The sequence below is a fragment of the Ambystoma mexicanum genome, chromosome 6p (genome assembly GCF_040938575.1).
Source record: "Ambystoma mexicanum isolate Mex_15411 chromosome 6p, UKY_AmexF1_1, whole genome shotgun sequence".
Classification (NCBI taxonomy): domain Eukaryota; kingdom Metazoa; phylum Chordata; class Amphibia; order Caudata; family Ambystomatidae; genus Ambystoma; species Ambystoma mexicanum.
Window position 1 is genome coordinate 1,507,263,302 of NC_090935.1, and position 17,069 is coordinate 1,507,280,370.

Below are 17,069 nucleotides of genomic sequence, written 5' to 3' on the forward strand. Positions count from 1 at the left end.
CTAATTCAACCATGAGCCATTATATCTGATGCTGACGTCTAGTCTCATAGGTTTAATCGAACCGCAGAGCTGTATAGGCGCAGATATTTGTGACAAAGCATTGAAAGCCCATAGTGAGCTGGGTATTTCGATGGACTCACCGGTACGTTTTGGACAGTTTACTGCCTGTGAGCGGTATTTCGCTAGAGCCATCAAAATGCTGTACTTCAACAGAGGTCTATGGCTATACTTCCTGCTAACTGCTACAACAGCAAACAACATGTTGTATGGTATAACACAGCTATAAAACGTTATCCACTCCTTGATCTTCCTACTCATGAAACTCAGTAAACTCCAAAAAACGTTTTGTTTTCCCGGCTTACTATGAAGAAGATGTCAACATTGTAAGACACAATTACTCATCTATTACTAGCTGCACTGAGACATTTGTAGTCGGGTATAGAAACCAGACCAAAAAATAGATGGCACATACCTCTAGCTGTCCCTAATCACACCATCCCCTGAACCTAAAAGTCGGTGGTGTGCCGCCTGTCTATGAAGAGACAGAACAAGAAAAGGTGCACCTATTTGCGATCTGGCGGAGGTCCACATAACATCAGCAGTGTCTCAGTACAGAAAGGCAAGCTAAAGAGTTTGCTGATTATTTTGTGGGTATTTTTGCCAATCTTAACACAAAATAATAAAGACCATCAACATACAAACTCATTATAAAGGTGTCAATGTCTCAGGCAACCTGCATGTATTCCTCATGAATCATATAACACTCCATTAAAAGGTGTTCAAGTATCAATTAGAATTGAAAGCACTGTTACTACGAAGACGTAGTATGATCTACAGGCATCCACCCTATGAGATAGATCAATCAGTCTGATATTCACTGTATTACAGCACTTTTTCAGACTAAAAAGTTGACTGGTTTCAATGGCCTTCACCAATTAGGGCCATCTTTCTTAGGACCGTCTTCAATTAATCTAGTGTTACATGTATCACTAGTAACAATACAAGTAAAACCATCACTACTTTATAAGGAATATGCTACTTGCAGGCCACTGTTTTCTTTTTTTTCTAACAGGGCTGTGTGCGTAACCTGTAGCTAGGTAAACCATATACAAACAACCACTTCAATGTCTGTCAATTGCCACCTCTCATTTACACATTTTATTAATTCTAATTGTGTTTTTAATGCCAACCCGGCGTACGTACTGTGGGCAGTCACTGCCCAAACCCACATCTGTGGTTGACGGCCAGCTTTCTGACCACCTGCAAGGGTCAAATATCTTATATCATTAATCCAATACTTCTAAGGGACCCCCCAGAGTTAGCCTACTAAAGGCCTACTTAACCAACAGTGACAAGGAGCCATATATTCTCAAAGGGCGCTTGCCATATCATAGCTCCATGCATCAGGGAGACTCTGTTGTGTCACGCTATGGCATGCCCGGGGGAGAACTACATTATGCTCCAATCTATCCTAGATTCCAATGCCATGTCATAGGGCACCCAGCGTGGGTCATGTGCATGCAATTGTATTGCCAAGTTACTGATGTTGTCAGAATGAAATCATACAAAGCTTACTGAGGCTCTTTTTTCATACAACAAGGGCCCTCTACTGCGCTGTGTAGTTATAGAAGGCTTTGGCCTGTGCAGTGACAGCTTTGGCATGCATAGGGGAGCACTATAATGCACTCCATTCTATCAAGGATGTAATGCCATATCGTGGGGCACCCAGTGTGGCTCACATCCGTGCCATTGTGTTGCAGAGTTACTGGTGTTGGAGGTGGGAAATCATCCTACAAAGTTTACCAGGACTCGCTTTTCACACAAGCAAGGGTCCGCTATTGTACCATAAAGTTATAAAATGCTTGGGCGTATTCAGTGACAGCGTACCGTGAGGTGCTGACTCGCTGAGATTTCCAGTCCGCCAGCAGGTCGGGCTCTGATATCTCCACGACGCATCTACTCGGCATTTCATCATGATAAACATAGATGTTGGACTCTGCAACTTGAGCTGAGTTCTGCCATCTTTGCCTGGCCCCTTTAACCTCAATGGTAGTTCACTACGATGTGGGGAGCTGCCAGCACATCTGGAGTTACAGGCTGCTTTAATACATGGCTATTGGCTGGGGCACATATTAGATATGATATTTTAAAACAATCACTATTCAGTGAATACAGCAGAAACAACGGGCCTCTGGCTTTCTGACATCGAGTGTGGACGATGTAATAATCATCATGACATATGTTTGCGAATGGAGGACAACCCTGCTCGGCAACTGTTAGCAAAACTATTTCTTAATTTGCAATGGGGCAAGTTTGCACAAAGAGTTAATCTGTCAAACACAGTCATCATCACAGACACTGATGAGCTTCATGCTTATTTATTCGATTATTATGGCGTGAGCAGCTGCATGCCTGGAAACTGATAGGGGTGGAAGACCCCTACTCCCCACATATCCTTCTGGTACGGTTGGTGAATAGGCATCGGGAAGTGAGGGAAGCAGTTAGAATACAATGGGAAGAGAAAGGGGTAGCCACTGTAGGTGATTTAATGGAGGAAGGGCAGTTACAAGAGTTTGAGATGTTATGTAAGGAGAATGGAATGCCAGAGTGCCAGTTTTAACACATATGAGTATGGTCAGATTAATTGCAAGGAAATGGCCTGACATTTGGACAGGAATAGAGATAGATAGCACACTAGCAAACATGTAGAACATCACAGAGGGGGGCCATGTTGTATCCCGACTATATGAATTACTGATGGGAAGACGAGGGCAGGGGTTGATGAGGACACGGACGAGGTGGGAGGTGGACCTAGGTAAAGAATTTACTGATGTGGAATGGGGTAAGGTACTCCGTTACACGAAAAGGGTTTCCAGAAATGTTAGATTTAAGCTGATTCAACTGTATGTGACACATCCCACATATATGACACTGTACAGGATATCACAGATCCCAGGAGCGGGAAAACAGGGCTCACCTAGATGCTCGAGGAAAGAAGCAGGAATGCTCCACATGTTCTCGACCTGCCCTGTTATACAAATATTTTGGCCAGCGGTTGAGGATAGAGCAGCAGATGGAGGGATGGAAATGAAGGGATGGCTGCCTGGGGAATGTCTATTAGGTATGGTCCCAAGGGGGAAGAGAGGGAGAGGACAAGATAGCCAGACATCACATTTGACGAGGATCAAAGACCTTATCTGCATATTACCCAAATGGTGGCTAGCGATGGCCTGCAAACTGACCAGTGGCACCAACACTGAGGCATAGTGGGGGGACTTACGGAGATGGGGTCTGGCTGAGACAGTGGTGTGGCACAGGGCGATAGGCAGAGGACAGAGGGAAAGGAGCGAAGAAGCGCTAGCCTGGAATACGCTCACCCAGAATATGTTTGACACTGAGAGAAGGAAGCAAAGCCAATGGGAAGAAGGATAAAGGGATGGAGGGAAAGAGCAGGCTATGCCAGGGTTGCCTAGGAAGACCTAGGTAGGGGCGCAGTGAGACAGATAGTGTAGAGCAATGGAAGAATTAATGGCTAAAGAATGTACTGTGAAATGCAATTATGTACAATATGAGAAGTGGATCAGACGACTATGGTATGGTCCAGTTGGCAGAGCCAGAGGCATCTGCATAGTATACGTGGCAGCTCTGTAGTAGCTATGATATTCAGGGGCCAAGGAGTTGTACATGCTAAGAAGATCAAACGGTGGTAACAATGCTGGACTATAATCTGGGGATGCAAACCGAAAATACAGTCCATGTTTGATTCCTTGGAGGGTGGAGGAAGGGGGAAGAGGCACAGGGGGCTTGTTACTGTTTCTTTTTTGTTTGTTTGTTTGTTTGTTTGTTTGTTTGTTTGTTTGTTTGTTTGTTTAAAGGAAAACAATAAAAATATATATTTTTTAATGGATCTGTAGGAGCACATCAGGTTCACCGATACAGTCCGACATAGCTGTCCATGTAATATTTTTTTTATAAGAGGCAAATATGGAAGGAGACACCCCTACAGATAAAAATTTACTTTATAGAAGTTAATGTGGAATTTGCAACAATCCTGAGTATGGAAGATTATCCTTTATTTTCCAGTATACATTTTTCTAATCTCCTGCACCCACACACTTGTATTGTTTCTGACAGTAAAATGTAATGTATATTTATTTTGTAGGAATTATATCACCACAGGAAAACCAACCTCAATGTTTTCTTATCACTATCTCAGGAAGAAATTCCTAAAATACCAAGAAGGAAGGAAAATTGTCAGGCTGCGTTAGGAGCCTTAGTAGAGTGGGATACCTTTCATCAAGCATTTCAAGTGACAGGTGACTCTCTCCTGAACCCCTATACATTTGATTGAACTCCTATAATTGTAATGTCCCCCAAAAAAGTATTTTTTAATTTTAAAGAAATTCGATAAGAACCCTGCTTTAGTGTATATAACATTTGATAGAGATATATCTAAACCCCTATAAATTTGACTGGACCCCAAATACATCTTTTGACCCCCCCCCCAACATTTTATATACATTTTACATCAATTTTATATACATTTGATAAGAATTTTCATGAGTTTGATATAAAAATGTGATATAGATTTACCCGAACTCCTATACATTTGATTGAACCCCAATAAATGGGATGACCCCACATTTCATTATATAAATTTGATTGAAGCCTAATAAATTTGATGACTCCCAACATTTTTTATATAAAGTTGATAAGAACCCCAATAAATGTGATGACCTCCCCAACATTGGTGATATAAATTGGATATAAATTTGATTTAACCTCAATAAATGTGATGACCCCGCCAAATATCTGTGTATACCTTTTGATCTGAACCCCAATGAATTTGATATAAAAATACAACTTTGAGAGCGCCCTTATCGGTTTGATGTTGAACTATAACATTTTAAAAACCAAAATGTAATACATAATATTGCTGTCATCTGACACATTTTACTGTAATATTTAGCTATTTAGTCGTCGGCCACCATGTTGAGGATTTTATACATAGGGATTGGTTGATTACTGCACGTCCGATTTGTCGAATCCAAATTGGTTGCAGATTTTCTACTAAAATTGGCTGCAAATATATGTGGGGGGAGGATTGGTAATTTATATATAGGGAGTGGTCGGGAGGTGCTGTGGGGGGTATCCCCTCTGCATATATTTGTAGCCAATTCAACATAGAGAAAAAAACTTGACCAACGTGGATTAGACCAAAAAGATTTGATGTAATCAACCTAAAGCTATGCATATTTGAGCAGACTTCATAGAACAGAGTACAGCTGTATTTAAGTATTTCACACACATCAAGACTCTTTATAGTGATGCATAACATGTATTACTGTTTTTCTAGGTGACAGCAGTTAATAAATGCGTGTGTTTACCTGTATTTTGCGAATAAAGACATTGGTTGTAGGCTCGGGTAATACGTATATTTTAGCTGTTAATGCAAACAACAGAACATATGCTTTCTTCAGGTTTTACAGGGTGGGGGCCACTTAAAAAAACAGCTCAAGCTACGTCAGAGGGTCATAGAAGGGTTGCATGAGACAGCACAATTGATACCCATTGTAAGCCATGTGGGCACAATCTGATAATCCTTAACAGGGCATTAACATAGCCTAACTTGGAATCGTGGGTTGGCACACTGAGAGAGCAGTTCAGCTGTACCATGGTGATAACAATGAGCTGGGCCCTTTGAAGATAAACATCTTATCCGCACGCAGGACACAAACCTCTGCTGGAGCAGATCTGCACAACTTGACCAGCGAATTCCCAGGCACAAACCCTCCAGTGAGGTTCTATGTAATTACAGAGACTACATAAAAGAGAATGCTTTTTCAGTGAAAACAATAACAGTGAAACAATATTGAATATTTATTTTGGGGGCGGAACACCCTGTTTCTCTATGTGCTTAAACCAACCCTAACCCCATCTCCACCCGTTTTACCCCCTAACCCTGTAAAGACTGGAGGGGGGTTATCTGTACTCCTCCCCTCTATATGGCAGAGTGGAAGCACAGAGCACCCCAGCCAAGATTCTCTATATGGTAGAATGGATGAGCAACCATGGTTTAAGCTTTCAGGAGGTGATGTAGGCTGGTTCTTAAGTAAAGTGTAGTCCCCAAGCCGCCCACAAAGGAATTTCCACACACTATGTTATGTGCTAACACAGTCCTTTATATAAAAATAAGGTTCAATATATATACATCAATTAATAACACACTCTGGCAATTCTAATATGGCATAATATGGCAAATATATACAATGTATATGTGGTACCACACTTAACTCTTGACTGCTTTAAAATGCGCCAACTGCTGACAGTTCTAATGGCATACACTGGAACACATTTCGCCTATTGGAGCAGTTACCATCGGAATTCAGCCTGGGGAAACCTAGCCACAAGTAAACCCTTTTACTTAGCCTACTAATCAACATCTCTTTGAGCGCGACGATCAGACAATGTCCATAGGCGGTGCATAGTATTTTGCCCACCTAGCCTACATGACTTACCCCCCCAACTAGCACGCGCCACTTCAAACCCAGTGCGCAGAGCCTGCTCCATCAGGTAGTATATATCACATATCCAAACTAGACTTTGCGTGCTGCGCGCATCCAAAAGTTAAAGTTAATCTGTAATAATGATTGCTCGTGTTATTCCATATGCCTCTGAACTAGCCTAGCCAAGAACATCGTCACACCATAAGGCCATTCTCAAGTCTACTAGTTAACAGGGAAAATAGTCATACTCTTTTACCATTCTTGTCTCAATATTACTTGCTGGGAAAATTGATCTAGCTATTGCCTCTCATCTTTCAATATTGAGTGCTGGAAAAGTTGATTTAATTGTTGCCTTTCATGACTCAATAGTGAGTGCTGGAAATTTATATTTAATTGTTGCCCCTCAAGTTTCAATATTGAGTGCTGGAAAAGTTGATTTAATTGTTGCCGCTCATGCTCAATACTGAGTGCTGGGAAAGTTAATTTAATTGTTGCCTCTCATGACTCAATAGTGAGTGCTGGAAAAGTTGATTTAATTGTTGCCGCTCATGACTCAATATTGAGTGCTGGAAAAGTTGATTTAATTGTTGCCCCTCAAGTTTCAATATTGAGTGCTGGAAAATTTGATTTCATTGTTGCCTCTCATAACTCAATATTGAGTGCTGGAAAAGTTGATTTAATTGTTGCCTCTCATGACTCAATATTGAGTGCTGGAAAAGTTGATTTGATTGTTGCCTTTCATGACTCAATGAAAAGATGATCTAGCTGTTGTCTCCAACAACCTAACCACCACAAGCTGCCCAGCCTGCTTGCCAGCGCTCACCACTACTATCCGACCTCCTGTCCATAACTATAATGTTAACAATCCTATCTATCATAATGTTCCCGTTCTTTATAATGCCCCATTCCATGCCCTGCACAGGAGGCCACTTCATCAAAGTCAATGATGGGCTAACAAGATTAGGATGCCAGCGGCACACCCAGTACCATGTCCCACCCAGTTTCTGCCTTCCCTAGCCCCTTTCCCTGCCACCACTGCCCACAACCATAATGATAGGCCCGATGTCATCACCCCAGCCAAGTTCATCAGCCCGAGCTTCACCCACCACCTCACTGCACCTCCCGCCCCCAGCTCTATGACCAATAACAAAACCATACCATCACTACGCATCACGAGACTTAACAGACTTAGAGTTAGAACCTGTGCCAACTACCAAGGACCTAAGCCTAATAGATCCACAATCACCACAACCTTAAGAACTGCCTCGCCCAATGATCACCACAGCAAAATCCACCCCATAAACAAAACAAGCCTACTACTAAGATAAACAATTCTACGCAGACCCATAATCCAAAAATCACAACTCAACAGGTCCCCGCTCATAAGGTCAAAGGCGCACTTATCAATGCCCGATCACTCAGAGCACACGCCATAGAAATCCACGACCTCATCATAGATCAACAACTTGACATGCTATTGATCACCAAAACCTGGTTACACCCGGCTGCAGGCCCACTACTAAGCATTGCCATCTCACAAGGATACAGTATCCTTAGAACAGACAGAAACAACGTCCAAGGAGGAGGAGTTACCATAATAGCCAGAACCTCACTACAATATCGAGCATGCCCATTGGAACAAATACAGGGCTATGAATTCCTGTTAGTCAAATTCTCGTCCAGCTCTAAAACCACCACAAACTTCCTAGTGGTATATAGATCTCCTAATCAAAACATACACCCCAACCTAGACATCCCACTATTGCTCACGCCCATCATTAAGCCAAAAACTAAATGTGTCATTCTAGGGGACATTAACCTAGGATTCGGAGACCCCTCCGACTCGGAAGCATCTGCCCTCCACACAGACATGACAGACATGAACTTTGCGCAGATGATTAACGAACCCGCTCACTCTAAAGGCAGAACGCTGGACTGGATTCTCACCCTTAATTCCCAAATCACCATAGATTCCATCTTCCCTGTAGCGTGGTCAGACCACTCTGTTATCAGCTTCACATTGGAGTCTAGTAGTACTGACCCTACTAGCCCTAAACCATCGGACACCTTCGAAACTAGAAATATTAAAAAGCTCTCAGCTGATAATCTATCCCCTATTCTGAGCTCTGTACTAAAACATGGTCACACCAAACACAAAGTACCAAAGCTACATAGCGGATTGTTACCAACAATGCCTCACCCAAACCATTGATTCACTTGCACCCATTACCATGAAAACGCGGAAACCGGATAAACGCTCCTGCTTCAACGATGAACTAGTCTCTCTAAGGCGTGTGAAAAGATCGCTCGAACATAGACACAAAAAAACCAATAGCCCAGAATCAGCAGTGGCCTTTGAAGTAGCCAACAAAAAGTATAAGTCAGCTATAATCACCCATAAAGCCAACGCCTTCAACCAGCGCATTACCAATGCCAACTCTGATAGTAAAGAACTATTCACCATCCTCAGAGAGCTTGAGAACCCCGGCCAAATTTCAGCACGACACAATACCAGTAAAGCTTGGTGCACTACAATACAAGATGCATTAGCCTCTAAAATAACGCTCCTACAAAAGAAAATTGACAGTAAAAAAATATTCCTTGCCCAAAAAACCTCTCCCAATATAGCAACCATCACTCCAACCACCCCCTCATGTGCCCCTTTTCACTTCACCTTAGTTACTAATAAAGAAGTATTAGATACTATTGCCAAACGTAAAGCTTCCAACTGCAAAGAAGACAATTTTCCATCCCACCTAGTTAAACTATGTGCTCCCACCTTAGCACCTATTATTACCGAATTTGTCAATGCCTCTTTTAGCTCTAACCTAGTCCCTGCCAGTATTAAAAAAAGCATGGGTAACCCCCCCTCCTCAAAAATCCAACATTGGACCCATATAGCGCCACTAACTTCCGGCCCATAAGCACTGTCCCATTTCGTCTTAAAATCATAGACAAAATAGCATATATCCAGATCCAAAACCACTTAGAACATAACCAACTTCTGGGGGACCGACAATCAGGGTTCCGACCGAACCATAGTACCGAAAGGATCAAATCCTTCCTCGCAGATAGGACCTCAAGAGTGGCCATCGGTAAAAAATCAGCCGACCCATTACTAGACCCTTTGGGTGTTCCACAAGGCTCCTGCCTATCACCCACTCTCTATAACGCATACACCAAGCTTCTCTTCGCAGCTCTGGATGCTATGGGTGTCATCTACACCAACTTTGCAGATGACACCCAAATCCTCATCCCCCTTACAGGGAACCACGAGCAAGAAACAGTGTCTGTCAACAAAATCTACTCGTTAATACAAAACTGGATGGCCAACAACAGCCTCTGCCTCAATGATGACAAAACAGAGTTACTAATACTAGGATCATCATCTTAAATCGCCTCCCTAGAGACTCCCTACTCAACCTTCACCATTGATGTCACTACAATCCCAGTACTCAAACAAGTGAAGACACTTGGCGTTTACTTAGACGCCTCATTAACCATGACCAAACAAATCAGTACCCTAGCTTCCTCCACCTCCTACACATCCAAACTCATCTCCCTCAGCAGCAAATTCTTTACTGCCAAAAACTGCGTTACATTAGCAAGAGCACTTATACTCTCGAAGCTCGATTATTGTAACGTCTTCTTCCTAGGCACATCTAACACAAACCTAGCCAAACTCCAATTGATGCAAAATAATGCCCTCCGAGCGGCACTCGGCATAAAGAAATCCGACCACATTGCTAATATCAGAAGAGAAAACCATTGGCTTTCCATCAAAGCCAGAATACTCTTCAAAACCCTCAGTATCACCAACAAAGCGCCAAAATACCTCCTCAACGCAGTTACCAAGAAAAGTCATACCAGACTCCTCAGATCGAACAATAGTGAAAATCTTGAAGTCCCACGATATAAAAGAGAAAAAGCAGGCGGGAGCAACTTCAAAGTACTCGCACCCAGGCACTGGAACGCCCTCCCCACCAACATCAAGAAAGAAACTTCCTTCCCACAACTCAAAAAAACCATCAAAACCTGGTTATTCAATCAGTTCTAATATATACATACAACCTGACCAGCCTAGGCCTAAGTCCCTGCGTTTTGTATATATTTGTACATAAATGTGTTATTAATGCATATTTGTCCTAGCGCATGTATCTCTGTGCCTGACCTCAAGACTGTATCTTGCCACTGTCTGTAACTACGCCGTGATACCTCCGGGTCCTGGGCGTATAACAAATGTAATAAATAAATAAATACAAACCAAACAGTAAAGTGGATCAGCATCATAGGGCATAGGAAGGCAAGTTAGGTTAAATAATGGCAGAATAGTACTTTAGCTATTAAGACACAGTTCTGTGTGTGCACCTGGGAAACCTGTACAAAAGTGTATTAACAAGCCCAATCCATCTATGTTTAAATAGTCTTGTTTCCTGTCAAAAATGTTCCACTACCCCAATGTACCTGAGTTTAGCAGAGTTTCTTTGATGGCTCGTCGACGGGTTACTTGTGAGTGGACTCCCTTTAAAGCAGGAGCCACGGTTGTCGAGATTCCGCAAAGAAAATGTGAACACCATCGTCGGACAGCAGCTTCGAATTTCGCGGTGCTCGGCGACGATCGATCGTGGATGTCCTGCGTAGACGAGGTGTGCGGCGCTCCTTGATGACAGAGTTCGGTGCTGCAAAGAGGGCTCAGTGACAAACATAGGCCAGCAGCAGGCGTTGGGTGTCAGCGTTGGCGCCCACGATCGGATCTTGACCACAGCTGGATCTTCACTCATCAGCGTCTTTGTGGACTTCGGGTGGCAGGAAACCCACCAGCAAATTCTCCTCGATCGTCGACGACCTCAACTTCTGGTCAACGGTGATGGACATCAACGGCCTCGATGTACCGGTGCTTTACTTCAATGTTTCTTGGCGGACCGAGTCTCCAGTTGGCAGCCTTTTGGGACTGACTTCCAGGGTGACTTGATGAAGATCAGCTTCTGCACAATGTTCCCCCATAGCACAGGGAGAGGTCTCCTAAACAGGTCCTCTCTTGGATCAGTTCTTGACAAACATGACAGCTTTTGGATTTCGTCAACGGAGAGCAGCAGCAAACCTTCTTCTTCCAGCTGGGCTTCAAGGATAAGCAGCTTCGAGTTTCAACTTCAGCTTCTGAACAATCTTGCTAACGAGAGGTCCCCAGATATACACATCTGTCCCTCATTCACACTTCTGATAAGGGAGTACAGGACAAGGACATGGAGGACCTGTACCTCCAATGTATTTTTAGCATCACAAACCCCACACCCATATCTATTTTTAAAAGTGTTTGATGATTTTTCTCTGCTTTTGTTTCTCTGTTATAGCATTCTCTGTAATTGTATTCTCTAGTAGGTAAGACAATCACCCTTAAAATAGCCAGAGACACAGTTGTGTGATATTAATCTAGTTATTTGAAACCTCTGAAGACAGTTGCTCTATAGACATATTGAGATCGTATTTTTTTAAATCAAAACATTCTTTGTTGCTTTAGGCATGGCTATTGTCGTAAGGTGATAGAAGCGGCTTGGGTAAGTGAAGAGATAACAAGCCTTCTGAGCCTTTGACCACTGTGCACAACGCAGTTTTGACGCATGTCTACAGATAAAGCTTGGTAGCACCCCACTTTACTAGGCATAGCTGTAAGACACAAGCACTACATCTATACTGGACAGCTCTATTGTAAGCACGAGTAAGAGAATATTCCTTAAAATAGCCAGGTGCAGTGCCTTATGTCATTAGTCTATAGTCTACAGCTATTTTAAACTTTTAAAGACAGCTCTTTTATAGACAAGTTCAGAACAGGTTTTAAATCCAAACTCTCTTGAACTCTCTTTAAAGTTACAATGGGTTTTATACACAGGGCTGCACGGTCATAATAATATAGCCAAAGGTCATGCCTTGTATTATTAGTCAATAGCTATTTCAGACTTTTAAAGACAACTGTTTTATTGACATGTTGAGATCATATTGTTAATATCCAAACCTTTGTCTCTTTAGGCTTTGGTAATGTCATACAGATATAGCAGAGGCTTGGGTCTGTGAAGAGATCACAAGCCTTTGGAGCCTTTGACCACCATGCACGATGCAGCGTCGATGCACGTGTACAGATAAAGCTTGGTAGCTCCCCACTTTTCTGGGCATAGCTGTAAGACACAAGCACTATATCGCTGCTGGAGAGCACGGGTAAGAGAATGTTCCTTAAAAAAAAGCATATGTCATGCCATGCCTTATGTTATTAGACTGTAGTCTATAGCTATTTTAAACTTTTAAGGTCAGCTGTTTTATAGACATGTTCAAAGAGTGTTTTATATCCAAACTCTCTTGTACTCTCTTTAAAATTACAATGTGCTTAATTTGCGTGGGCTGCACAAAACAAATGGGAATCCGCCCATCTTTATGTTGTGACCTCACACAAATGAGGAATCTCATCACTGATAAATGCCAGCAGTTTCCACAGAAATGGTTGATATAATTCAATCACTAGATTTGAATAAATGTATAATCATGATCTTGTTATATGATCAATAGGGCTCATTTCCTTGCAAATACCATAATAGGGTCAATGTTGTTGAATGTGAAGCCACTAGCCTTGAAAAAGCCCAGGAGAGGGTGACACGTGAGTTGGCAAAAGATTGGCAAATGCCATAACACCGCCAAAAGATTGGTGTATACATTTTATCACAGAGTCACTAACAAGTGTTACATAGGATGTCACTTACAAACAACCACATCAGTGATTGAATGGAAAGGTGCATTTAACGTCAGTTTATGCATATATTAAAATCACTGAATCTATAATGATGCATCTCTAATTCATTTTTACATACGAGCGCCTGTACACAGGTGTACTGTTTTTGTTTTGTACGTATGTGCTCATAACATTTGGTGGTATGCTATTCACCTGACAGTTGCAGCTCCTTTCTTGCAAATAATTCTTACACACATAGACGCAGCTCATTGGTCTTTCCAACCATATACAATACATTTGAACAAACTCATTCACATTCGTATTATAAAATCTAAAAGCAGATGGCTATTAAACTTCAACCACTGGCCATTACATCTGATTCTGACATCTAGTCTCATAGGTTTAATTGAACCGCAGAGATGTACAAACGCAGATACGTGTGACAAAGCCTTGAAAGCCCATAGAGAGCAGGGTACTCCGACAGACACACCTGTACGTTTTGGACAGTTTACTCTCTTTAAGCGGTATTTCGCTATAGCCATCAAAATACTGTACTTCAACAGAGGTGTTTGGCGATCCTCCCCGCAAACAGCTAAAACAGCAAAAACACGTTGTACGTTTTACATCACAATGACGATATCTGTGGTATAACACCTCTACAAAACTTCCAAGGGGCCAAAAACGACTGTAAGCATTGTCGCTGTATTTTCAACAACAAAAATGAACACAGCTGTCGATTGTGCTTAAGAGATGAGTGCAAAGCACTGAAGGAGAGACTTTCAAAATTGTCTGCAATGTCACACCTTTGCGGGGTTGTGTTTTTGTCTAAACATTCACATTGAGGAAGCGGCTGCAGGAGCTGTGGTGTGTGAGTCACATTTGTACTGTCCCATGTGCTGGAAATGTACCCTCAAGAGTCATAAATTCTATGGGTTAATTTGCTCATTATACAAAGTGCCTGTTGTCAACATGGCTGAGCACCTGTGTTATATGACACCTGGTAGACCTCAGAAGAAAAGAGAGGATTATATTGTGTATGACATGGAAGCTAGGCAGGAAGATATAACTCACCAGCCAATCTACTTTTATGCAAGACCTCTAACAGGTGATAGTTGTTGGGAGTTTGAGAGTGATTTGTGTGTGAATTAGCACCTTGTATTAACTAAATTCACGGGCTGCACGTTTTTAGCTCATAATGCCAAATGGTACGATGGCTACTTTGTTCTCAAACAATTGGTGAAGGAGAGAATTAAAGTGAAACTGATCACACAGGATGCTAACTCATGTCAATGCTTGTGGTAACGTTGAGAATACGTTTCATCCACTGTTTGACCTTCCTACCAATGAAAATCAGAAAACTCCAAAAAGCATATAGTTTTTCCAGATGTCTAGCATGAAAGACTCATTCATGGCCTGTTATAAGGCAAATGAGCACAGGGTATTTAACTTTCGCCAGGAATTAAGGTCTTACTATGAAGAAGATGTCAACATTTTAAGACAGGCATGTAATTTGTTCAGGGACGGGATCATTCAAATGACCCAGCAGGAGAGACCTGTACAGAGTGACTTATATGTGCCATATGTCAATCCTTTTCAAAATGTCATGATGGTGAGTTGCTGTATGCAGCTCTAGAGACAAGTGTAGCTAAAGCCTGAAACAATCCCTCTGCGGCTCCAGGATTCATGTCACGGGCGCCAGAAACATTGTTCCACTACGGCTATTCAATGGCTCCTATATATAGCATAGACTGAAAACATTGCCATACAACACGCCCTTACAGCTAGTGGTGAGAACTGTACAGAAAATACTGGCCGGACAGATATGCTTTGGTTCAGTTGTGGAAAAAGCCTATGAATTCAACTGTTGTTTTTATCACGGGTGTCCTGAATGTTACCCACAGAGGCTTTCAATACTCTGACAGGTACTACTTATGAGCAGTTGTATAGATGCACCCTGTTGAAACAGACGTTCCTATGAAGTCAGGGAGTTTGCGTTGTCAGTCTTTGGGAAAGCAACCCAAAAGTGGATATTTTTTTTAAAGAGAAGCAACTGCCTTCCTCCATACAATCCAAAGATGCCTTATACAGAGGTCATACGAATGCTTTAAAATTACACCATCGCATCTCAGAGGATGAGCAAATACACTATTTATATTGGAACAGTCTATACCCGGCTATGAACAATGAAAACCCATATGTTCTAGGACAGCCCAAGATCATCTGTGACAATTTTGGAAATATAGACCAGTATTTTGGTTTTATCAGGTACAAGGTCTACCCACCCGGACGACTTTACTTACCTATGGTGCCCTATAGATGTGGTGGCAAGATAATGTTCCAGCTTTGTCATACAAGCGTCAAGAAGAAATAGGCTGTGTGTAAACGCAAGGATGAAGAGCGGGTGCTGACAGGCACTTGGTGTACGATGGAGTTGCAGGGTGCTTTAAAATGTGGCTATCGATTGGGGCACATATATGAAAGATTACATTTTAAAACAATCACCTTCACTGAATACAATCGCTCTTCTCTGAATACATTCAAATGTTCCTACAGCAGAAACAAGGGGCCTCTGGTTTTCAGGCATGGTGTGTGAACGATGTCACTAAACAGGCTTACATGGATGATTATTACAGTCATCAGGGCACACGTTTACGTATGAAACAGATCGAGGACAACCCTGCTCGGCGGCTGTTAGCAAAACTATTTCTTAATTCGCTACAGGGCAAATTTGCACAAAGAGTTAATTTATCAAACAGTGTCATCATTACAGACCCCAAAGAGCTCCATGCTTACTTATTCAATAATTTTATGACGTGAGCAGCTGCGTGTTAATAGATGATGAAACAGCTTGTTTGTGCTGGTGATACACCGAGGAATACCAAACAACTTCTGACAATACCAATATATTCATAGCCACTCTCACAACAGCTCACACACTTTTGAAGCTGTATGGTGTGATGAAGCAATTGCAAGAGAGAGTTCTGTAAATCGATACCGATATTGTGATCTTTATCAGCGCCCCTGGGGATGTCAATCCGGCCACCAGCGATTACCTAGGGAATCTAAATTCTGAGTTAGCCCCCGGCAAGTACATTGTGGAGTTTGTATCTACAGGGCCTAAAACATACACGTATCGCACATCTCTATGGACTGTCGGAATGAAAGTGAAAGGCATAATGCATAACATTAACAATACACCCCTAGGACTATTACCATAACACAGCTGTGCATCATGCGTGATAAAACGCAATGGGAAATTAGCACTAGTATTCTATAGAAGACTCTCTGCGTAGTGTTTGATAAAAGACTGTTAGTACCAGAAGGCTTGACACATCCCTACGGCTATTGATTACCAGGTGTAATGGATACCATACTACAACATCCGTTTGCGTGTGTGCTTGTTGGAACTTCCAGCTGTGGCAAGAGTTATTTTGTCAGAAAACCTAGGAAATACACAGCAATGTCACGTGTGGCAACAAACATTTTCTAGATATACAGCTGATGGCAATCTCTCTTTACAACTTTACAATACCAGTTTAAACACCTCTCATTTGTAAAAGGTATGCCGGACAGTCTCAATGATCACTTACTACCATCCAGCATGGTGAATATTGTCATTGTCGATAATTTGATGATGGAGGGTGGTCAGAGGGCTGAACTAGAAAGAGCTTTTACTCTGTATTCCTATCACTGCAATCTAAGCATTTGCTAGATTGTGCAGAACTTATTCAACAAGGGGAGGAGTAACAGATCTATAACACTAAACGCTAGTTATACAGTGTTATTTATGATAAACAACAACTAGCCGTGATAGCTCCACAGATATATCCATTCAAAACGCATTCTTC

At 42.1% G+C, this 17,069-nt stretch overlaps 1 protein-coding gene across 1 annotated transcript in view; it reads left to right on the top strand.

The window, feature by feature from the left end:
* SH2D4A (SH2 domain containing 4A) overlaps positions 1-17,069 on the top strand; it is a 575,867-nt gene that overhangs the window by 41,412 nt on the left and 517,386 nt on the right. Inside the window, exon 2 of the mRNA XM_069626354.1 lies at positions 12,531-12,716. The gene's annotated coding sequence lies outside the window, so the exon portion shown is untranslated. The remainder of the gene's footprint in view (positions 1-12,530; positions 12,717-17,069) is intronic.